General features: G+C 45.4%; 1 long non-coding RNA gene across 1 annotated transcript in view; it reads right to left on the bottom strand.

Moving 5' to 3' along the window:
* Window positions 1-267: 267 nt before the first annotated feature.
* Window positions 268-24194, bottom strand: part of LOC109301954 — a 264420-nt gene continuing 240493 nt past the window's right edge. Inside the window, exons 3-4 of the long non-coding RNA XR_002098671.1 lie at window positions 1672-1773; window positions 268-302 (exon numbers count right to left, since the gene is read on the bottom strand). This is a non-coding gene — a long non-coding RNA (uncharacterized LOC109301954). The remainder of the gene's footprint in view (window positions 303-1671; window positions 1774-24194) is intronic.

Genomic DNA, 24194 nt, shown 5'->3' with positions numbered 1-24194 from the left:
CCCGGTCAGCAAGATTGGCCACAATCGCTGACTGGTCGCTGGGGGGGCACGTGCCCCCCCAACTAAGGTGGCACCAATTGTCCATGCTCCTCTGGGCAGTCAGTTCATAGCTGGAGTCTCTAACCTCGCGTGAGGATCTGTGGTGATGCAAATTACCTTGAAACAAAGGCAGGAGCAGGATCTCAGTTTTCAGGTGGTCACAGTTGCTTTCTGCTTGGGAAAATATGAAGATTTCATTTAAAAAGTCAGCTAAAATTCAATATCTTCCATGTGTTGGGTATCCAGGTTGTAGTTGTATTGGTCTAGAGGAAAAAGCAATCAGGAATTGTAGTAGAGATTATATCTTTTATTAGATCAACAAGATTTTTGCAAAAAAAATTTCTTTAATTGCAAGCTTTCAGGCACAAACACCCTTCAGGTGTAACAGGGCAGTTTGGCACTCTTAGCTGGCAACAGCTGGAGCTGGCCCATTGGCATTGGTAGTGGCAGATAGACCAATAGCATGGCAGCTGCTTTTTCTGTGTCCTCCTCCACCCCTCCCCACCAAGTTGGCTCCCAGGGCTGGTACCCTGGTCAAGCATCTTAGTTACACTACTGTTCACTTCCCTTCCCCTTTAAAAACAGCAAGAAGGTGAAAGAGATGGGGATAAAAGAACATGCACATGCTTTCTCTCATTCGCCTTTACATCTTATTTCCAGTTAAGCTTTGGATTACCGGTGACTGAAATTAAACATAGAAACAGTTTACTGAAGGATGCAGTAAACTTGCCATCACTTTGAAACATAAGAGATAGTGCTGAAGGAAAACTGCAGCATACGGGAAATCCCCTGCTACCACAACATATACTTATCAAGCTTCATCCTGAAACCAGTCAAGTTTCTTGTACTCACAAGTCTTTCTGGAAAACTGGTCAGAAGCTCTCTCCTGATTTCCATCCTAAATTTATTCATGGCCATTTTCTACACATTTATTCTTGTGACAATATTATCCTTTAGCTTAAATAGCTCATCTCTCTCTCTCTCTCTGGAGTTTACCCACCTGTATTTGTTGAGATCAATTATATTCCCTCAGCTTTAATTTTTCTGTGCTAAACAAGCCAAGTGCAATGTTCCCCTTGTAAAATAAAGCTCTTTTCCTCTGACTGCCCTACTAACTTCTCTGCCACAGTTTAAGTCTGATTTGGTCTTTCTTTTAGAATTGTAAATAATTACCAGATGGGGTTTTACACCCGTGTCTTGTGTAATAGCTTCAACACTTCCCTGTCTTCTTACAACACCTCACCCAACGCATCCCAGGATCAGCCTCCAACGTCATCTTGCCTCTGGCTAATATACCGTTGTTTTTCTCATCTTCTGTCCTTTCCAGCAGATGAACTTCCAGCTTTACAGGAGAAATTATTTTAGTTTCTAAACCCATGCCACTGCACTTTGTACTGCTACACGTTGTTGCATTCTTATCACTCCCATCCTCTGAGTCACTGGAGTTTCCTGTATATTTTCATCTTCTTCCACAATGGCAATGCTTCCCAACCCTGTCATTTGCAAATGTTAAATGAAAATGGGTCCAAAAACTAATCCATCAGGGATTCCAGCAGGTAGTTTCCCTCGACATGGACTTTTCCCTTCAGCACAACCTGGCGTTGAAAACATTTTAACCAATTCCTTACCCACCTTACAATGACCCCCATCTTCTCCATCTTAGCTAATTTCCAATGTAGCACTGCAAATACTTTACTGGATTTCACATACATAAGATCTACTCTCTTCTTTTACCTTATCAAAGGCAGGTACCAGATTAGTTTAGCATGATACACCTTTGGTAAGTCTGCACTATATCCCACCTTCCATATCTTTATTTTTTCATCCTAAATTTTGTCTAAACCCTTACATCCTATCAAGGTCTGACTAATAAGTTTATAGAGGTCCAGGTCTCCTTCAAATCCTTTCCTTAAGCACAAACACTGTATTTACTGTTCTCAAGTCAGACAAAACCTCTCTTGATTTGATATATTCTTAAAAAGCCCTTGTTACCACTCTTACAATTATGAGAGCCATTTCCGTTGCTGTGATGGAAATGATTTGGTTTCTGCACACCCATTCTCACCCCTACTACTACTCAAGCCCATTCAGTTCAGAGTTTGGCTTCCACTTCAGCAATGGAAATTTCTAGTGCTATATCATTTTCCCTATGATCATTGTGTATTACCCCCAGTGACCAATACCATTATCCTTACTGAAAACTGAGCCTAAGCCATATCAAGCTTACCTTGAAACTCTATCCCACCTTCACTGCACAGTCACTCTGCCCCTTCCTAGTTCTGTTGTAATTAATACATAAGGCTTGCTGTCTTTAAATAAAGATTGGAGATCTTTCAAAATTAGATGGTTTAGTTTGACCACAAGTTGTCAAGTTAGATGTTGGACTCTCGGGGGGTAATTCTGGGACCTGTATTCTCTGAGAGGGTAGATCAGACCAAGAGTGTATAGTGGTGGTGGCTCAGGGCACTGGTGTATGTGAATATAGATCAACAGATACACATTTATTTTGGGAAGGGCATTTGACACGACTAAATATTTTGCTTGTAATTTATGCACATGCATCCAGGTTTATGAAGTAAAAGGAAATGTATTCCTTGAGCAGTTTATACAAGTGCATTATGCGTTGACTCCAACACTTCTCAGCACTGGGCATGGCTGAATTGGTTCATATCAAATAAGAACTGACCCAACAACCTTTGCCTAAAATTTCAAAAGTGACAAATAAACAACTATGCCTAAAAAGAATATGGGTAACTAGAAAAAGGGAAGCTTCTAGCATTATAAAACCTATACAGAAAGTGTACCTAAGTATCCAAACATCAGGAACTTACTGTCCTAAGGAAAGTTCTGGATGTGATACTTACCCAGGTCTCACAAGGGTTACCATATCAATTTATGAATGCCAGGGGTCAAATCCTGGTCCCATTTAAATCTATAACAAAAATCCCATTGACTCCTGTGGGGCCAGGACTTCTCTTTAGGAGTGGGAAAAATGCTGGTGGAGCTCTATTCTAGCAACAAGATAATGCATACATGCAAATCTCACTTTTGAATGCAATATATGTATTTATGCCCATAAACACCACATTTGGAAAGAATAAGCTGGACTGTTAGCAGTGAACAGTTCTGAAATGGAGTATCAAGACAATCTCCTGTTATTAATAGAAAGGAAAGGATTTTGGGGGGTGATATCTTTTATCAGACCAACTGCATAGTATACATGCCAGTTTGTGGGTATCCAGGTTGAGGTTTACTTCAAAACATGGCCTTAAAATTAGCTTTTTGGGGATTACTTTTATTAGAACCATATTTAAGCCAAAAAGTGCAGCCATAACATTTTGGAATCTGGGCCATCTTTATAAAAATATAAATATACAATTACAGCATTTTTAATGCACACTTATTTTCCTAGCATCAAATGGGACAGAGGAAGAGGCAATGTTCAGTCATTGCACAGCTTAATGTAAGTAGATATTTCACACATGCATTCAGGCTTTATGCCTCTCACTTCGTAAACTTAATTGCCTTGGGAGTGGGGAGTGGAGGTCAGAATGGTTAAATATTTCAAGAATGAATGCTCCTCAGGCTGACAGCAAAGTTCAAGCTCTTCTGCATTCCTCCTAATGCATCACCTTCTGAGACATAAAGATGCAGCAAAATACTATCACCTTGGCAATGCAGAAGTAAGCCAGGAAGGGTCATTGGAGGGTCATTCTGCTGGGATGCCTTAACGTACATTACTGATTACACATTGCTTTCAGGAGGAATCCGTGCCAGACACTGAGGTGCTAAGTCAACATATTAGAGGCTAAAGGAGACAATGACTTTTAAGTAACATCCAGTCTTCTCTCTGCGAAATATTTTGAACCAGCTGTGTCTGTTGTAAGTGATATAAAAGACTGCCATGCACAGTTCAAAGCTAGTCTCACCAATTCAGTTGGCAGAATGGCAGGTGACAACCAGCTAACGTTTTTACGTGGGATTTATTACAAAATCATAGGATGATCACACTGACCCATTAAACAACCTTCTAATAAAAGCACATGAGATTTTCTGGTGAAACTTAGGAGCTGTTGGGATTTTTCTTGGGGCTCAAAGCAATCACCACATATCACCACTCTGTCCTTGGATTCTTAAATGCAACATTCAGGGAAGATGCAGTAAGGGACAGCAAAATCTCTTGTGTATCTACAAACCACAGCATAAGCTGTGGCAGGCCAGGTTTTTCCATTGCTGAGATGTATTACAGGTTGCTACTGTGCTGGGCTCTGTATATATATTGTAAACTCACTGGAAGAGACTGGCTCTTGGTAATGGACAAGACAAACATTGCAAGTACGGGACATCAATGCAGTAAATTGACATCAAATTTAACATCAAAGCAGCAAATTGAGAAATGAGATTCACAGAGATTACATGACATTCTCTAGATTTGTAGCAGATTTACTCACTGAACCCAGGCTTCTTAAGTGCTAATGTCTTATCCCTTACAACCTGCTCCCCCCTCCCTGCCATGAGCCCTGTAGAGTTGGCAGTGCTTTGCACAAAGCTAATTCCAGAAGAACTTCCTGTAGAAATGGTAGGGCTGTAGTTTGCCAACTGTCCACAAGGAACTGAACTAAAAATATCAAATTAATTCCATACAGTGAGCAGTAAAGACCAATTTGTTAAAGAGGCAGTCTCCTTTTTTTTTGGCAGGCGCACACATTTAGGCCTGCATTTCTTTCATATCATTGAAAGATAAGAAGAAACCTATATGCTTCGTACTTTGAGCTACTTGCTTATTAACACTCTCAGTAGTTGAAGATGCACAGGCTCCTACTCAACGAGCTCATACACAGCTCATTTTCACATGTATAAGACAAAAGGGCAAGATGTGCTGGTCCAAACTGTGACTACTCTCCTATGAAAGCTTCAGCTCAAAGGACATCCAAAGCATGTGCGTCCATGACTGCTCCACTGTTGAGCTGGCAACATGAAAAGGAATTCCAATATGGGTTAAATTTGCATAGACCAGCAGCTAAGAGCTGGCTCTGCTAATGTCTGGAAGCTGTGGGTTTACCTCTATGGTTTCTCTATTCCCATTTGGCTCTCAGCTTCAGCACAGCCAGGTTTCATGATGCCTACTCAAATGCTAATAATAATAATAATAATAATAATAATAATAATAATAATAATAATAAAGTGGTTTGGGTCATCTCTGCCTTAGGTTTCACCTACTCAGCACTCCTAAGCATTCCTATTACCCAGTACAATCAATTTACAATTAACTCACCATAGCAGTTCAAAATTTAAGGGCTTTTCTAGACCCACAAATACACTTCAAGCCAATGGAGTTAATTGGCAATGAGGCAGAACTGGGCCCTCCTGGCATGTCTGTATTGACTCCATGTTATACCTGGGAGTGCCACTCTGAAGCACATCTATCCAACTGACTTCCACTCGCAGGTCACTGAATCCCTGAAGCGAGCCAAACTGTCATCCTAGTGCACGCGAACGTGTGCGCCCAATACCATTCTACATGCCACAATAATGCAGCTACCTTGCCTTATTTTCAGGAGCTGGTGCATGAGGAGTAAATGTGTATGGTGCATCTTATGGCTGGGCTCCTGGCTACGGCAGAGGTAATACTGGCACACTTTCATCATCTCACTTACCTACACGTGACCATTTTGACCTTAGACCCAAGTTCGAAGCTAGTTTTAAAAAGTTTATTTATATCATGGTACTGTTTATATCATGGTTTATTTATATCATGGTACATTTCAGTCAGGGTACAGGTCCCCATTGGGCAAAGTGTTACACAGTCTCCCTCCACATGTGCAGGTAAAAGCACAATGGGATCTAATGCACGTTTCTGGGATCGTGCATTAGATTCCATCATGCCTTATTGCTCATGCAGGAAGAGCCTGATCCCAGGCTCCCTCTGCAAAACAAGGAGCAAGCTCTCACAGCTGGGACCAGTGGCAATGCATAGGGGTGCATGGGCTCCCCCTGAGAGCGCTCCCCACTTAGACAATGGGCAGTGGGGGCAGGTGGGAGTGCCGGTGCCCCCCCTGTGAGTGCCAGCTGGGGAGTAGGAGCGCCGGATGTAGCACCACAGCTGCTTCCGGGAGCACTGCGGCCACTTCCCAGTTGGTGAGGTTTGCCACGTGGACCCCTCCCCCAGTCAGTGAGATTGGCCTCCCCCAGTCACTGACTGGTCGCTGGGGGGACCCCTCCCTAACTAAGGTGGTACCAGTTGCCCATGGCTGGCAGCCCTCCGAGCTAAGGGTCTCCCAGCAATGGGGGCACCCCATGCATCCCCAGAGTGGGTGGGAGTCACCACAGCAGTGATCTCTCTGCCCCAGGGGGTTTCAAGTGGGTAAGCACAGAGGGTACCCAGCATCCTCCGCTGTGGGACTGAATCCTGGCAGCTGTGGGGTGCTGTCAGGACCCAGAGCTCACAGCTTCTGGGGCTCAGAGACTTCAGAAGCTGCAGGACTTGCAGCCCCAGCTGGGAAAGGTGCACCCCTGCGACTGGAAGCCCACAGTTGATGGGGCTGCCAGCCTCAGAAGAGATCCTGCTACACATGCAAATTAAAGCTCAACAGCAACCAGGTATAAAATTAGTACTCATTTTCAAGATCTAGCTTTATAACTTGTTGGAGCTTTTAATGGCGCGGTAAATGCTTTGCACGTGTAGCTGGTCTCAAGGCAATTGTGCAATTAACTAGTTAATTGTGCGATACCTGTAATGTGTAGAGGGAGCCACAAACATATTTGTAATAGGGTTTATACTTACACTGGCATGATCTTCTAAGCAAAACTTGTCAGGAAACCAATTCCCTCTCCTTCAGTGAAAAAATTAGACAAATAGGAATTTTGGAGACAGAAGCTTTTTTTCAGTTTTCACCCAAAAGGGTTTTGGGATTAAACTGCAAAGTATAAATGCAGGAATTTTTTTTTTTTTTTGGCAAAAATGTATTTAGTCAAAAGCATTTTCAGTTAGAGACATCAAGAGATGTTTTTTCTAGATCTTCATAATGCCATGTTAAAACAAAGCAAGATATTATCTACTGAAAAAGGTTTAAAATAGTTTCTTACCCATAACAGGTTTTTTGGAAAAATCCACCCGTTACTTTTACTTGTTCTTTGCAGTTAGGGTGGATGTTAAACCACTCAGGCACAGCAAGTCTTCCAATGCCTTTCCACCTTTCTCTTACACATGCCCAGAAGGGCAGACTAATACTCTCACAGTTTACAGGGCTGACCTCAGTGAAAGGCTGATCTCACTGCAGCACAAAGTACCGCTTATGCTCCCAAAAGCACTAGTGATACATGTGGGCAAATATACCACCACAAGTCCACAGAGTAACATGAATATATGGCTTTGCAATAAAGTAAGCACAGCAATTGCTTTGCATTCCCCTCCCCATGCTTCCTATTTTACTGCTCCAAGTAGACATTAATAACATTAGGACCTTTTGCACAGCCATAGGACATACAGCCTTCTGTAGCGTGAATTGTCCCAGAGCTACCTTTCCTTGGGATCCACTGAGAGATTTTGCCATAGATTTCCCATTCAGTTCAACAGGACAGCTTAGCATTCGACGAATCAGGTTAGGATGCAGACTCCTGTTACTTCTGGCACCAATTGTAAACCCACTGCAATGCACAAGGAGGCTTTGGCCATTCATGGTTGTGTTTCCCAAATAGTCATTGTCATAGCAACTCAGATTGTATGCACAGCTAAACACTTCCCCGATGACAAGCAGGAGAGAAGCAACCGATCTGGATATTGTATTGTTATACCCATAGGACAGATCACACGGATGTAATGTAGCAGGCTCCAGGGGAGACCAGCATAAATGTAAGGCAATCTATTTCTCACAAAGCCAAGGTCATTTTCTGCTAATACATTTTTTACAATGCAAGAGGGCTGGGCTGCAAGTAATTCAGCTCTTTAAAGCCAAACACTGTTTTTAAAAAGATAAACATTTGCTAACGTTCTGTACTAATTTCAGGGATCGCAGTAGATGTGGCAAAGAGGCTGCTGCTATTTAGGCAGGCTTTTATGGTTAGAGAGCACTCCTACAAAATATTCCCTCAAAGAGAGAATTAAAGTGACCAGACGCAGGAAATGTCCTGTGTGGCACTTGCGGATGTCACTCTGGTTTCGTACACTATGCAATCATGTTCTGATACAAAAATAGCACTTATATTCTTTCTTGAATTGAGGCTTTTGTCAGGAGAGGGGGCATGTACTTGTGGAAAGAGCACTGGACTGAGACTCGGGAGACCTGGCTTCCTGCCACCAAGTTACTGGGGGACTTTTGGGCAAGTCACTGCCTCTATCTACAGCTGAGTTTCTCTACCTGTAAAATGAAGATGATGACCCCACTCTTATTTGTCAAGCACTTTAAGATCATCTATTAAAAGTGCTATATACACGCTAAGTATTAATGAAGGGGCTTGTACTGGCCTGTCTAGCTGTCCAAACACACTTACACAGATATAACTGCACCAAAGTCTGTGGTCATACACAAAGCACAAAAAACTGAAATCTGGATACTGCATTTTTTTAAAGGAGCCTATTCTTTTTTTATATCTCCAAAATAAAAATGGTTCCAGTTCACAAAGGGCAGTAGCCTGTAGGTCACAAGGAAGACATTGTAGAATTTGCCTGGCTATTATCAACAAAGCACAGCTGGAGTAGAGTAGTCATTTTCTGAAAGTTGATGGGGCTAATTACATGCCTGCAAAATACAGGGTACTGACTATCCCTCATTATGAAATGAAGGAAAATTGGCAACTGTAGCCTTAGAGCTTCCACCATTCATTTCTAACCAAAGGAATCATGTAGGATATTGCATTATGGATACCTAATGACAGCCTGAAGTGTCAGGGATGTGCCAAGAAGGGAAACACTCTTAGCTTTTCCCCCCAACCCAGACCCACCTTTGAGGCTTAGCAAGGGCCCCAGGACATTTTAGCCAGGGACCATCAGTAATTGCTTTTATCTAATATACGTTTGGAGAAGTCCAAGTGCCCTTTGATACGTTTGGGCAGTTTCAGTTCCAGTGAAATAAGCAAACTCCCAGCAGCATTATCAGGGGTGAGCAAAAGGGCACCAAGTTAGGAAGGGTGCTGGAATTGCCCTCAACCCCCCAGATTCTGCATCCTGACAGTATACCCATGCTGGGAATGCCAAAACAGTTCCTAGCTACTGCTGCTGCTTTAAGAGCAACAGCCAGAGTGGGCAAAGTACAGGGACTGTTTAGGAGTTGCCAGCATGAGTCTTGGAACCCAAGTGCCCACCCTTCTGCCCTGAGACCCTGCTCGTCCCTCGCCACTCCAACAGCACTGGCCACAGCCAGCAGCTCAACTTGTTACACCAGCGCGAGCTCCTCTAGTCTTTTGAAAATCACGCATGGTGTGCCCTACTGGGCTTGAGAAAGAGGCATATCACCCATAAAAAAAGAAAGAGAGGCTGAAATGTATCCCGTCCATCCCAAAAAAAGGCATCATTACAAACGGCTGGAGGCCCAGCAATGATATTTCTTTGATGGCTGCCATCTTCCCTGGCACTACAGGAGTTTAATTGGTCACCTCTAAGATTGAAGGCATGATCCCCTTGGGCAAAATGTGTGCCTCTAGACTGCGGATCAGATACACATTTGGTTACATTTCCTTTGAAGATCAGAGATTAATGCTTTCACAGGCCTTTGGAAACAAGGTCTAGGAAAACCAAAGACTCCTTTTGTCCTAGGAACATAATTGGAAAGTGCCTCTCAGGCCATCAACTCCATCCCCTGCATTTGGCATCCAGGAATGGAATGGGTGGGCAGGCAGGCAAAATTCTTACCTCTAATTGTGGCCATTGTTTCAGAGGAAGGTTTCATAGTTTCATAGTTTCATAGATTTAGGGTCGGAAGGGACCTAGTAGATCTTCTAGCCCGACCCCCCACCAGGGCGGGAGAACAACAAAACCCCAAAACAAAAACGGGACTCAAATGAGTCCAGCCAGGTAGGCATCCAGCCTCTTCTTAAAGACCCCCAGGGTAGGGGCCAGCACCACTTCCCTTGGAAGTTGGTTCCAGCTCCTAGCCGCCCTAACTGTGAAGTAGTTTTTGCGGATGTCCAATCTATACCTCCTCTCCATCAACTTGTGCCCATTACTCCTTGTTATGCCAGCGGGCGCTAGGGGAAACAGCGTCTCCCCCAAACCCTTCTGGTCCCCCCTAGTGAGTCTATAGACGGTCACCAGGTCCCCCCTCAGCCTTCTCTTGTGGAGGCTGAATAGGTTCAGGTCCCGCAGTCTCTCACTGTAGGGTCTGCCCTGTTGTCCCCGGATCATGCGGGTGGCCCTCCTCTGGACCCTCTCCATGTTGTCCACATCCCTCTTGAAATGGGGCGCACAGAACTGGACACAATACTCCAGCTGTGGCCTGACCAGCGTCGCGTAGAGGGGGAGGATCACCTCCTTGGCTCTACTCGAGATGCACCTGTGGATGCACGACAAGGTCCGGTTAGCCCTGCCAACCATGACCTCGCATTGTCGGCCCATGTTCATCTTGGAGTCAATAATGACTCCAAGATCTCTTTCTGCCTCCGTGCTCTCGAGTAGGGAGTTCCCCATTGTGTAAGTGTGCTGCTGGTTCCTACTGCCCAAGTGCAGCACCCTGCACTTGTCCGTATTAAAACGCATCCTGTTCCTGTTAGCCCACCCCTGTAACCTATCCAGATCCCTCTGCAATCTCTCCCTCCCTGCTAGCGTGCTCACCTCCCCCCAAATTTTGGTGTCATCAGCGAATTTAAACAGGTTACTTTCCACCCCATCATCCAGATCGCTGATGAAGAAATTGAACAGCGCAGGCCCCAGGACCGAGCCCTGGGGGACTCCGCTACCCACCTCCCCCCAGGTCGAATATGACCCATCCACCACCACCCTCTGAGTGCGACCCCTCAGCCAATCTGCAATCCATCTGACTGTGTAGGCATCGATGCCACAGTCGCCTAGTTTTTTAACTAGGATGGGGTGAGAGACGGTGTCAAAGGCCTTGCTGAAGTCCAGAAAGACTACATCCACCGCGACACCTGCATCCATGGCCTTTGTGACCTGATCGTAGAAGGCAATCAGGTTGGTCTGACATGATCTCCCCCTAATAAATCCATGCTGATTGCCCCTGAGCATCATTTCTGATGCCGGCCCATCACAAATGTGCTCCTTGATGATCTTCTCAAAGAGTTTCCCCAGGATTGAGGTAAGACTGACGGGCCTATAGTTGCCCGGGTCCTCCCTCTTCCCCTTCTTGAAGATGGGGACCACATTTGCTACCTTCCAATCATCTGGCACCTGGCCCAAGCACCACGATCGCTCATAGAGCCGTGCCAGGGGCCCTGCAATAACCCCAGCTAGCTCCCTCAACACCCTGGGGTGGAGATCATCTGGACCCGCTGACTTGAACGCGTCCAGCCCCTCCAGAAGCTCTCTAACCCGGTCCTCCCCAACCTGAGGTCTGAAGGCGATCCCCTCGAGTCCGGCTTCTATCACAGCAGGGAAGTCCCGGTCCCTGCACAAGAAAACGGAGGTGAAGAATTGGTTAAAGAGGTCCGCTTTCTCCTCTGACGCAACCACCAGATTGCCCAGCGTATCCTGCAGGGGTCCCACATTACCCGGCGCCTTCTTCATCCTCCCAATATATTTGAAAAAGGACTTTTTGTTATCCTTAATCTTGGACGCTAATCCGAGCTCTATGTCCGCCTTGGCCTTCCTAACAGCTCGCCTACAGGCCCGAGCAGAGGAGGTATACTCCTCTTTGGAGATTTCACCCCCCTTCCACCGGGCGTACGCCGCCTTTTTGGCAAGCAGGCAGTCCCGGACGCCCTTGGTGAGCCAGGGGGGCTTTCGGACACTCCTGCCCCCCTTGCTTCTTGTTGGGATGGACACCCCTTGGGCCCTGAGTATTGTTTCCTTAAGGAACGACCACTCGTCTTGGACACTGAGTTCCTCTGCCCTCAAGGACCCCAGTGCCTCTCCCACTAATCTCCTCATCTCAATGAAGTTGGCCCTCCTGAAGTCTAGGGCTACCGCCTTGCTGCGGGCCCTTGACACCCTACGCTGGATGGAGAATTCCAGCAAGCGATGATCACTATTGCCCAGGTGGTCAAGAACTTGGAGGCCCCTTACCAGGTCGTTGCCTGCGGCCAGGACCAGGTCCAACAGGGCACCTCCTCTGGTGGGACTGTGCACCTCCTGGTAAAAAATCTAGAAGCCAACGGGGATATGATTACTATCTATAAATACATTCATGGGGTGAATATCAAGGAAAAAGAAGAGCTAGTAAAGTTAAAATCTAATACTAGCACAAGATCACACTGCTAAGGGAGGGAAAACCACTTTTATGGGCCCTATAGCAACCCTGAAGCATAGGGCACCCTCCAAAGTACTTACCTCTGTATCCCACCATGGGGATTGCAAATACCTGAATCTACATTTCACATACACTAACTGCTGAACTAAGAATGTCCCTGCAGAGTCACACTATCCTTCCATAACATTTCTCAAGAGCTATACTGAAGATATTTGGGTTCTTCCCCACTCTGTGTCTTAGCTCAGAAGACCACACCAAGACTTCACTTCTCTAACAGCTCACAAGCTTCTTGTAGTTCCAGTTAATATTTGTTTACAACCAGGTTTAGCAGTGAAATCTTGGGCCAGTATTACTCTTTAACTTAATTAACTCTTTGCCTTCCCTGATATTCATCTGATGAATGCATTTATAAAAAGTAATCATATCCCCATCAACTGTAATTTTACTAAGCTAAACAAATCAGTCTCTTAAAAGTCTTCTAAGATAGGTTATTCATTTCCCTAACCAGTCTTGAAGCCCGTCTTCATGGTGGTTCCAGTTTAATCTTTTAAACACGGGTGACCAGTACCACCCACTACATTCTACATGCTAATTTAATTAGTTTGCCTTCCTATACAGAGTGAATGCAATCAGTCTATTGCCCCAAGGCACAGAATTTCTTTATTAATGTTGTATTGAGCTAAATTCCTTAGAGTGACCCATTTTGATGCAAGAATCAAACTCCTCATTGATCTTTACAGTTTGAAAATGAAAGAGGATTTACATATTGGCAAAGCTATACTGAGAGATTTAAAGTTTGATGAGGATAATCCCTCATGCCACGTGACATCCGTAGCTAAACTAAGCACTGAGCCCTGGTCTGGACGTTAAAAGATGGAGACTGGAGAGGAACAGGGGAAGAACCCTGCTCACACACCCTGCTCACTCTCACGTTCAGCATTCACTCTGTCACACTGAGACACAGGATGCTGGGCAACATGGACCTATGTTCTGACCCAATAGATGGCAATTCTTATGCCTCTTGATTCCTCCTCCAGCACAGTTCCCCACAACACATCCTTTCTTCCAAATCCTCCTGACACCTGCACAATGCCCTACCCATGACACACTACCAGGTAACAGACAGCCTGCCCACGTGGAGGTAGGTAGGCTGCGTAATTAGAACATCAGCTGGTGATAGCAACTGATAAGTAAGGATGACCGTATTATCATAGGAATCATAGAAAATTAGGGTTGGAAGGGACTTCAGGAGATCATCTAGTCCAACCCCATTCTCAAAAAAGGACCATCCCCAACGATATCATCCTAGCCAAAGCTATGTTTAGCCAGGTCTTAAAAACCTCCAAGGATGGAGATTCTATAACCTCTCCCCACAACCCCACTGACCCCTGCCCCAGGCAGCAGAAGCAGTGCCCCCCAGCGCCAGCTGCTGCTCAAGAGGAGCTGGCCGGGCAGTGCAGATAGGCTGGTGCCAATTAGGGATTTTTGTTTCCATTTTCACCAATTGACTGCGGCACTGGAATGGTCTACAAAATCCGGGACTGTCCCAGCCAGACCAGGACATATGACCACATTTTCACTGCATGCTAGTCTTGCTAATCCTCAGTGTTATCCCTTAACATTGGCTCCATTTAAAATGCCTGGTGTATCCTGTTCAGTTGCGAGTGTAGTCACTGCCTGTTCACAACAACAGGAAGGCACGAGGCAGGGCATAACAACCCACCTGTTATACTGATATCTCACATGTCCTGCAAAAATCAGTCCAAGGGAGTTGGGCACCCAGCATCAAAAATCTCCCAGGCTCCTTCTTCAACCACGTTTGCTGGAGAAAGCACCAAGACGCATCTAGCTCCAGAAACACTGTTCCAGCCCACGTCTGTACGCACATGTTCTGCTAAATTAAAATCTTGCCTTTCAGTACAGAGCTGACTTAGATTGGATGAATAAGTCTGGATAGTTCAGGGTATCTTAGACTTAAGGATAGACAAACCCACAAGGACTGGCTCTCTCATGACCTCTACTACTGACTCAGTACTAATTCAATGCAAAGCCCAGTAGTTAAAATGTCCTCTCTGCAGGGCTCCTGCACCACTGTAAACTGGAGGAGAGTGGTGGGGTTCTAAGTAACCACACTGCTGACAAGCTCTGCAGCAAACTCAGAGGATGCATGGTTGGAATGAGGGGGCACGTTTGGTTTCAGATAGGGCTTCAGGTGGGACCAGACAGAAGTAGACCACTAGCCAGGAAAGAAGGAACCCCTCCCCTCCAGGAGTCAGAAGCTGTAGCATTGTTGAGTTGCTCCAGTCCACGTGGAATGGGCTCTGCAGTTATGGTCACATCCCAAGGTTTCAAGCCAAGATCTCAGAAAAGATTAATGAAAGCTTCTATTTCAGAACTTGGACTTGGATTTGTGTAAGTCTAAACAAATACCCACCACACAGCACTAATGGATAGTTTCCACTGCAGTTTCTTTTCTCAGAAATTCCGCTTGTGTTTGCCCCCCGTGCCCCACAGGCTGCTGTGTCAGCAGTTGTGCTAACTGTGCCGTCCAAGGCATTTCAGGTGCATTGGTTTTATGATGATGATTATTTTCAATCGGATGTTATAATTGCAGGAATGGAGAGCTGAAACCACAAAGCAGCTATAGCCAGCTAACATATGTCCTGGGTGTATTCACAGCAGGCCCCACAGCAGAGATTTACACAGACATAAATGGAGCCTAGATGAAAAAAAAAGTAATTGAATTTCTTTTGTCCTCATTATGTTTCTGCTTCATTCATCACCTCTTCACAGACTATGGCCTGCCTCTATTTTGCTTGCTCCCTTTGTGCCAGAGGAAAGGGCCAGAGTGGTAGAAAGGGGGTGTAAAAGCTGAGGGAGGGTTCCCCCTGCACAAACCCTGCAGAAGGCAGCTGCATTACAATGGCTCCTTAGCAAGCCCTGGCATAGGAGCATACTGCAACTGGAGCTGTAGCATGCAGCAGTGTAGGAAGTTTTAGTAATGCTGTGGCCCCTAGGGCAACCCCGGATACTGCCATAATTTAGAGGCCCTAGGACTGGCTAAAATATATTGAGGGCTGTGAAGCATGGGAAGATCACACAGGTGGCTTAAAACCAACTCTACCACCTGTTTACCCTTAGCTGATGATTTCTGTGCTGCCCTTCTTAGAGGCACAGAAAGTTAGGGCTTTCTGAAGGCTGCCAACAGGGACAATATCTATACTCCTGCAAGGAGGGCTCGTGACTGTGGCTTCACATAGCGGCTTTCTCTCAGATTCCATGACAAGTGTGTCACGCCTCTGAGCACTGAGCTCCTTGACTCTTCATTATTCCTTTTATCGAGCTTGATTTCCTTGCCAAGTGCAATAACCTGGTTGTGAAAAGCTTCATTCATGAAGGTCAGATCTATAGTGCTGCAATGTACTATATGTGGCTGGAACTACCGAAGTTCCAGCCGCTGGAGTCAAGTGAGTGATAATTTCAGCTTTCAGTTTAAAAGGAGAGTACATTTCTAGCCCACATTGCTGTGGAGAAAACCATGAAAATGCAATCTCAGTGCAATCCTACAGAGTCAGAAATTAGAAAGTAAATACAAAAATAGCTTTTTTCATTTAATTGTTTTGGGGGTACCTACTCATGATTTTTAAGCACCGAGGGGTGGCAATGCTGTGTCCAGAAGTCGACCCAGCTGTGAACATCTGCCAAAACTGTAACTGAATTTGACATTTCACATTTTATTATTATTTTGTAATTGATTTTTCTTCTGCATTCCCATTTATAAATTGATGCCAGACAAGAATTGCCAAGCTTCTTTAGGACGAGGTGTAGAAATAAGGCCCAGGCTATTTGTAATCATTAAGAACAACTCCACGACTATCCCCAAAAGGGTAGTGATATTATTCTACTGGCCAAATTCCTACCCATGCAACTAGAGTCCATCTATATTCTTTCCCCATGCTTGGATTTAACCCTGTGCTGGAGAAATAAAGAGCATTCTCTTTTTTTCCTAAGCAAGGGAAAACATCTACGTGTTGGCCTTAAACTAGGGTTATCATATATCTGGGTTTTCTTGGTCATGTCCTCCTTTTAGGTCCTCCAATCTCTATCTTGGCATTTTTTTAAAATATGACCAAATGTCCAGGATTTTGCTCTGCTCAGCATCAGTGTTTTACCCGGCACTTCCTGGTTTGTTCTAGCAAGGAGGTGCGTGGGGAGGGCAATTGGAGGCAGGAGGCACCGTGTGTGTGTATGTGTGTGTGCACACATGCATGTGGCAGGCCTGCAGCCAGGCAGGATGGTGGGAGCAACTGGATGCAGGTAAGTATATGGCAGGGGCAGGAAATTATTTTGGGCAGCGGGCCGCTTACTGAGTTTTGGCAAGCCATCAAGGGCTGCGTGACAGGCAGCCAGGGGCAGATTAATATTAATTTTCTAAATTTTTTAGGGGCCCCACAGGCCAGTTAGAATAGCCTGGAGGGCTGCATCTGGGCTGTCGGCTGCATTTTGCCCGCCCCTGGTCTATGGGGAGTGGGGGTTGGAGGGCCAGGACTTGGGGACTGGCTGGGGGGCTGTGGGTGTGGGGCATGTGAGTCTGTGAGTGCATGTGTGTGGCAAGGGTGTGTAGAAGGAATGAGTGTGTGAGGGGGAGCGGATGCCTGCCAGCACTGGGGGGCAGCTGTCTGGACACTGGGGCTGCAGCAAGGCAGAGGGGTGGGGGAGGCACCTGCCCCCCCCAGCAGGGAAAGGGGGCAGAGGGGCCTGTTGGGAATAGTGGGGAGCTGTGTGGCCAGGCCGGTGGCAATAGGGCTGGTACCCTTACTTGCAGGGGCAGGGTAGTCAGATACTGCAGGGCTGAGAGGAGCAGGGGGCTGCAGACTGAGGTGCACTATCAGGGTTGGGGGGCTTTGGCAGGGATTGAGGCACACTGGCAGGGTTGGGGGGCTATAGCTTGAGAGCAAGGCACACCAGGGGCAAGAGACTGGATTGGTAGTGTAGGGCACTGGCAACATCAGGACGCTGCAGGTTGGGAATGAGGGGCACCAGTATGGCCTGGGGGGTGGTGCTGTGGACTGGGAGTGGGGGGCACCAGCAGAGCCAAGGGTCTGTGGGTCAGGAATGAGGGGCAGCAGCAGGGTTGAGGGATGGGATGTGGCTTGGGAGTGAGGGGCAATGGCATGGGCAGGGGCAGGGGCAAGGCACTGGCATATCATTGCCCTCCCACAACCATATACCCCTCCAACAAGTGTCCTCTTTTTGGAGCTGGAAATATGGTAATCCTACCTAAATCGGTAAGCAGACTGCACTTTGAAATGACTCCTTGTCAAAAGAATACCAGAATAAGGTCTTCCTTATTAATGGGAGAAGCAAGATCACTGTGTGCTCTCTGAGCTCACTGCAAAGAAAAAAGAAATCTTTACTGTTGGAAGCCTGGGAAACACCTGCCCACACCTTCCCTTTCTCTTTGCAGAACTGGAGAATTTGGCCTGCTTTCTCCATTGCTTGAGGGCCTATGGAGGTATTTCTAGCTGTGTACTGAAGGTCAGTTTACAGTGGTGTTATTCTACAAGGTAACAGATTCAGCCAGCGGCATAACATGGCCAGGCACCTAGTTGTCTTCTGCACACAGGGGCACTGGTGACTTCCAGTTGCTGCTGTTATTATAAATGCAATCACGTGCCTGCAACAAAAACTGATTTTTTTCTCTCTCTCTCCAGCTCCTGTCACCCCACCCTGGTTATGCCATTGGATTCAGACCCTTTGTGTTTTCCTTACTTGGACACTCCTTTTGCATCCTAGACTTTGAAAACAGAGGATGCCTATAGATGCACTCCAACACGTTCAAATTAGAATGTGTTGGAGCAGATTCGATTCACTGAGTCTGCTTTGTGTCTCAATTAGAAAGCTCTAGCATCACTGTAGAATCATGTGTATAAGCCCCTGCAGTTTAAAAATGGCCACTGGGGCACTTTAACTAAAGTTTATTAATGAGCTTTAGTTAAAGTGTCCTGTGGCTATTTTTAAAACATGCAGGAGCTTGAAACACATGACGCTGCAGTATTTTATTTAGAGTAGCTCTTTGGAAACCAATCTAATTGAAACACGACACACCCCCACCGAGCACGTGTATACACACCCAGAACTTTTAGCTTTCCTAAAGAATGAGATGGTGTGTGTTCAAGCCAAAGTACCCCTCATATCTAACAGCTGAGGCTGGAGAGCCACAAGCTGTGATAATCCCCTTTATATCATACTTACACTCCCTTTCTAAATCAGGCAGGCAGCAAAGCTGCAGTGTTCTACATCCAAGGACATGTGAAAAAATATTATCTATCAGGGCTTGACTGGTAGGTTATACCTGTCAGCTGATTCCTGCAAAGCCCTTCAGTATCTCAAATGAAAGGCACTATACACCAGAGCTAAGTAGCATATATTAGCTAAACACCCCAATATGGGACAACATGTACCTTTATAGTCTCATTACCCCAATCCAAACAGCAATGTTCCTAGAACACCTATGGGGTCCACGCCACTAGCAATACCCAACTTAGCAAAGTGCTGCTTTGTTCAGAAGGAAAATAAACTGTCTCTGCCCACCTAGTAGGGCTTTCAAAAATCTCCACTGTGATAAAGAAGGACAAACACAAAGGCTGCCAATTATCACATAAATGAAGACTGCATCGATTAAGTCTGCTGCAGTGCCTGGCCATGACATGGTAGAAGTAGACAATGGCATGGTAGACAGTTATGGCCCACAGGCATATCTGTGTGGTAGATTAACATCCACCGCAGCAAAATAAGCTTGGCAAGCATGGCAAACTTACTGTCAGGCAGCATGCTGCTCTGGGTGGGCTGCCTCTGACAAATCACGGCAGCCACCCTGTGTGGTGCTTAGGGTAGACTAACTAGCACTGCTGACAGTGACTGTGCCAAATAGCCTGCCCCAGGCTAATTACTTTTCTGTGCAGAGGTGGGTACACTTCTGGTTCAGGACTATGCTTCTGGTTCAGAAGGCAGCCCCCTCCCTTCTGTGCAGTGTGTTTGAGGGCCCCATAGCCAGAGACAGGAAGTTTCCCCATGTAGAAGTAACTTTACACACACCCCTGTAGCTTATAGTTACATAGTATTTTTAATTCCCTGAAGAACCTTAAGTACCTTCAGATCTTGAGACAGATCCTCAGCTCTCGCTCCATCACTTTCAACAGAGCCAAACTGATTAGCACCAGATGGTAATCTAGCCTTTTCTATATATGGAAGCACTCAAACCAAAAATGAATATAGCTTCATAGGGATGATTATGTAGTAATATTTCTAGGGTATGCAATCTAAGTTATGAATCCAATAAAGACCCTTTTGTATGTATACATGAAGGGCCTGCAATAATGATAAACGTGGAAACAACTCATAAAATGAGAAACAAGGAAAATAAATGGATAAAAAGCTTAAGACTGGGATTCTCAAGACTGCCTGAGGGGCTGGGATGTTCAGTTCATGTTCATTTTAATGGAACATAGGCAGTTAAATGCCCTAGTCTCTGCCCAAGTGGTTTAATGTTTATAAAAGGACTTACAATATAAAGCATTTACATAGTTAAATGTTCAGTACTTATGTGGTCAAGTTTTTAGGACATTAAGTATAACCTAGAGTAACAGACGACAAAGAGTATCTTGTCGATTGCTTTATAACCCAGGCTTTATTGTTCTTGGAGTAGGCCTATACTTCAAATGTTATCCATTGGCTAATGTGAGTTACAGAATAGTGAAACTTGGACTAGCTGCTCAACTTCAGGCCCAGGTTCCTTGTTCTCTACCAGCCATTGTATTTTAGTCACCAGAACACAGGTGTCTTTCAGATTGTCAAACTATGTGGTCAGGAAGATGAATAGCAGATACAACAGGACTGCAATCTATGGAAAGAAAAAACCAGTAAGCAAAAGTACACTTCCCCTCTCTTCTCTTGATTTTGCACCATCTGGCCTTGGCCTGGGTATAAACTGAAAGGGCAATATCATCAGCTAGTTGAAGTAGTGCTGGTCTGGAGAGCTGAATGAGCTAGGGATTTGGTCAAACACATTTAAAGAATGCTATAATTGTCAGCAAGTCTACAGTGCAGCTGGGCATAGAATACAGAAGTACCCAAACCAAGCCCTTTGATATGTCCATTCAATTTAAACCAAAGCCCCACAACTGGTGTCAAACTCACCTGGGTCCCAGGCCAGATCAGATCAGGACCTCAGGGCTCCTCCTGGGATGGGTCCACGGCACCAGGGGCAGGAGCCCATCACTAGCAGGAGTCCAGGGACAGTGGCAGAGGTGCAGCAGCCTCAGGACAAGCTACAGCTGTGTCTGCACAGTCCTCACTCACCTCCCTACTCCTGATGCCATGTCTATCAGGACCAAGGAGCCCTAAATTCTGCAACAAGCCCCACCCCCAACTCCGACTAATCCCCCAGTAGCCTGGTGGGCTGTGTGGACCAGTACTGCAGGCAGTATGTTTGATACCCGTGCACTAAACCACTAATGGCATTAAACCAGGCCACTTATGTCATGGCACCTGCCTCCTTTGATAAAGATGGCCTGAGGGCTAATGTGGTTCTGCTTAAAAAAATCCCAAGATTTTTAAGGGAGAATCCTAACCCTAATTTGGATCTGGAAGAACTCCCTGAAGTACCTGGGGGAGATGGGAGCGGGGAGAGGGAGAGATTTGGACCCATCAGAATTCCTTACAGCCACATGTCCACATGACAAAGATAGCAAATAGCTTGCCATGACCTGAATGCCAATATTGCCAGGAAAGACTTCCGTTAAAATGAAAACAAAATTTTCTGCATCATTTTAGTCTGATTTACATGGGGTAAGGTACTGCATATTCAAACAGTCACTGACAAAACAGAAATTTGGGTGGATCACTGATGAAACTAAGCTAGAAACAGAAATGCAGGTGACCCAGACAACAGGCCAAAGAAAGCCAAGAACAAAGCAGCTAATGCTACTGGTAACCATGACTAAGAGGGTGAGACTGGAGCAGTAACCTGGGGTGCTTGGTAGGGGAGGGCACAAAAATTGCAGCCAATATGCTGCCAGCCCAGCTGCAGCTGCCACCACTGGCAGCATAGCCACTGACACTGCCCAGAACACCACTGGCACCAAAGGTGCAGAAGTACCTATGTAATATGCCTCTGGTGGTTACTAATGGAAGGGCAGCAGATCTGGCAGGGACTAATTAGTGGCACAGAAGAAACAGCCATGAAAAGCCCAAGACTGAAGTTTAACTGAAGAAACAAATCTCAAGTTAGGATAAAAAGTGCATGTTTCCAGTAGAGAGCACTTAAGAGAAGATACAGAGAAGGGGAGCTAAGTAACGCAGTATCCTTAGTATAAGCAGGGACAAAAGGCCATTAAGTGGCTGAACTTAGCTGCATCTGAGTAAATGGAAAACTCTGTGACAACTGTACATTTCTGGGCTGCAGTAAACGTGTTCAATAGACAATGAGACAGCTGCCAGGGTCCAAAGAAGCCACTAAGCATCCACAAGCAGACTGGAAGTTATATATGGACAGTTAAACAGCCAGGGCAAGACAATTGTGTCGTACAGCAGTTCTACAGCCAACATTATGCTGTTTTGGAATGGATAATGGCAGGGAGAAGATACACTGTTTATGCTCAGCCAGCATGTTTGACCAGGCAAATCTCCGGCTTAATGCTGGGCTCTGGATAAATGAAACGCACATGTTCATTATGCTGTGGGAATTCACAAACAATTAGTGGAATAACTGCTGGTTTGCAGCCTGCTGGAATTTTCTCCCTTTGGCATATTTGCTTTCTTCTTGCAGCTCTCCTTCTGGCCTTGGAAACCCATCTCACTCCTCCACCTCCAACACCACCTCTCCCAGTCAATCATTATCCTATGCGCCCTTGTTTGAGGTGTTCTGTTATCTACTTGGCTACAGTTTGCATTTACACTGATAATATGCCAGAAATCAGAGGCTGCATTTCACTGCTGTTCTTGTATGTCAGTTTTACATTATGACTAGGCCAGCACTAAGTGCACTTTTACAATCAGCTGACAATTCAGTTTTAAAGGGGTTTTGCCAAGACACTCTATATCGGTGAGCTATTACAATACCTAGCTGTAAACAACCAAGGGAGGACAGATTTGGGAGCAAGAAGTACTGTACCTTAAAGAGATGGCAGGGAATGCCATTAAATCATCCTGAGGGGAGGGAAGACACCAAAAGGATGTATGTTCTTAACAAATCCCATGTTAAGAGATTGTAAACGTACAAGCAGGATGGTACTACCAGCCTCTGCATGATGAAAGCACAAGGCTGAAACTGGCAAGGTAACAAAAAATTAGAAATAAAATAGTAATAGGTCTAATGGGAAAGTTAGACCTAACTCATGTTAGAAAGGTTAGCTGGTCTATTAATACTGGCAAACCATCCTAGTGCAGAACATTCAGTAAGAACCCATTTGTGCTAATACAGGCTCCAGCATATGTTCATTTAAGGTTGCAAAATATATATGCATGACAGGAGGTGTGATTTTGGGATGTGGTCCCAATCACGCCATTACTACTTGCCTGTGCAGGAGGAGCCCAGGATCATAATCCTGGGCTCCTCCTGCACCAGCAGGTTGAAAGCCAGGTGCTACAGCTTATTGTCGTCCCCAGTCTGGACAGCCCCAGGTCCAGTTTGAGATGCAGGACTTCCAGAGACCAGAGACAAGAACCAGTCCCAACCCCAGAGTCATGGGTCCTAGGGCTATCCAGGCAGACCATCAGCTCACTGTAGCTCCAGATGAACAGCCTTGTGTCTTGAACACAGGGCTGCCCAAGCTGAGGCCAACTATTACCTGATTGCCCCCATGCCAGACAATTATGGCCAGGCAGTTAGGCACCAAGGATCAGAGGCTTTCAGAGGGGGGAGTCAAAGGGCTGCCCTCACTGGGGATTTTAAACCCACATATTTAAACTTGCAGCATACACCATGTAGGAGGAGGCTACAGGTTACTTTGCTTACCGAATTGATATGAATTGTATCAGCAAAAGCTATCCAGTGAGTAAGCACTACCACCTCTAGAAACCTTATCCCAAGTCCCAGCTTTCATTAAAAAAAAAAAAAAAATGCATATCAAAAGTCTTTCCTTTGATGCAACAAGGGCATCCCTCAAGGATTCAAGACCCAGACAGCAAATAGAAAATCAGGGAAGGTTGATGCTCTTGTTATTAGTAATGTTCACCATGTAGCTAGAATTGGAGCTCCATTGTGCTAGGCATCGTGTAAAGAGTTCCAAAGGGTTTACTAAAAACTATTAACAATGACATGGATTTTTAGGAATGGGAATTTTAATGCAAGAAGCTAGTTACAAAACACCCTAAGGTTGATTTTCCAGAATTGGCAAGAATCATGAGGACAAAGCTTCAAAGGAATGTCAAAGAAAAAGAGCAGCATAATTAAATGCTAGAGAAGGTTATTTTAATTCCAGCTTATTTCTTTGGTAGCCATGGGTGTTTATGCCTAGTCTTCTTACCTAAATAGAACTGATGGAGTGATCTGGACCTCAAGTCAAATTAAAAGTTCTTTTCTTACAAAACAAAGAAAGCATGGATTGCCTCCCATTGCTACAAGAGATCTACAGGACCAGTCACTTTCCCGAACTGCAATCTTCTACACAAATAGGATCTTCAACAATCCTTTTTCCAATAGCCAGAGGTACCCATTTTCCTTTCTAAAAGGAGCCACAAAGACATAATGGACCTCAACCTTCCTCTCTCTAACTGGGGGGGGGGGGCAGAAGTGGT

The sequence above is a fragment of the Gavialis gangeticus genome, unplaced genomic scaffold (genome assembly GCF_001723915.1).
Source record: "Gavialis gangeticus isolate Ggan-Ray unplaced genomic scaffold, GavGan_comp1, whole genome shotgun sequence".
NCBI lineage: Eukaryota > Metazoa > Chordata > Crocodylia > Gavialidae > Gavialis > Gavialis gangeticus.
This window is presented reverse-complemented; position numbering and strand designations above follow the sequence as displayed.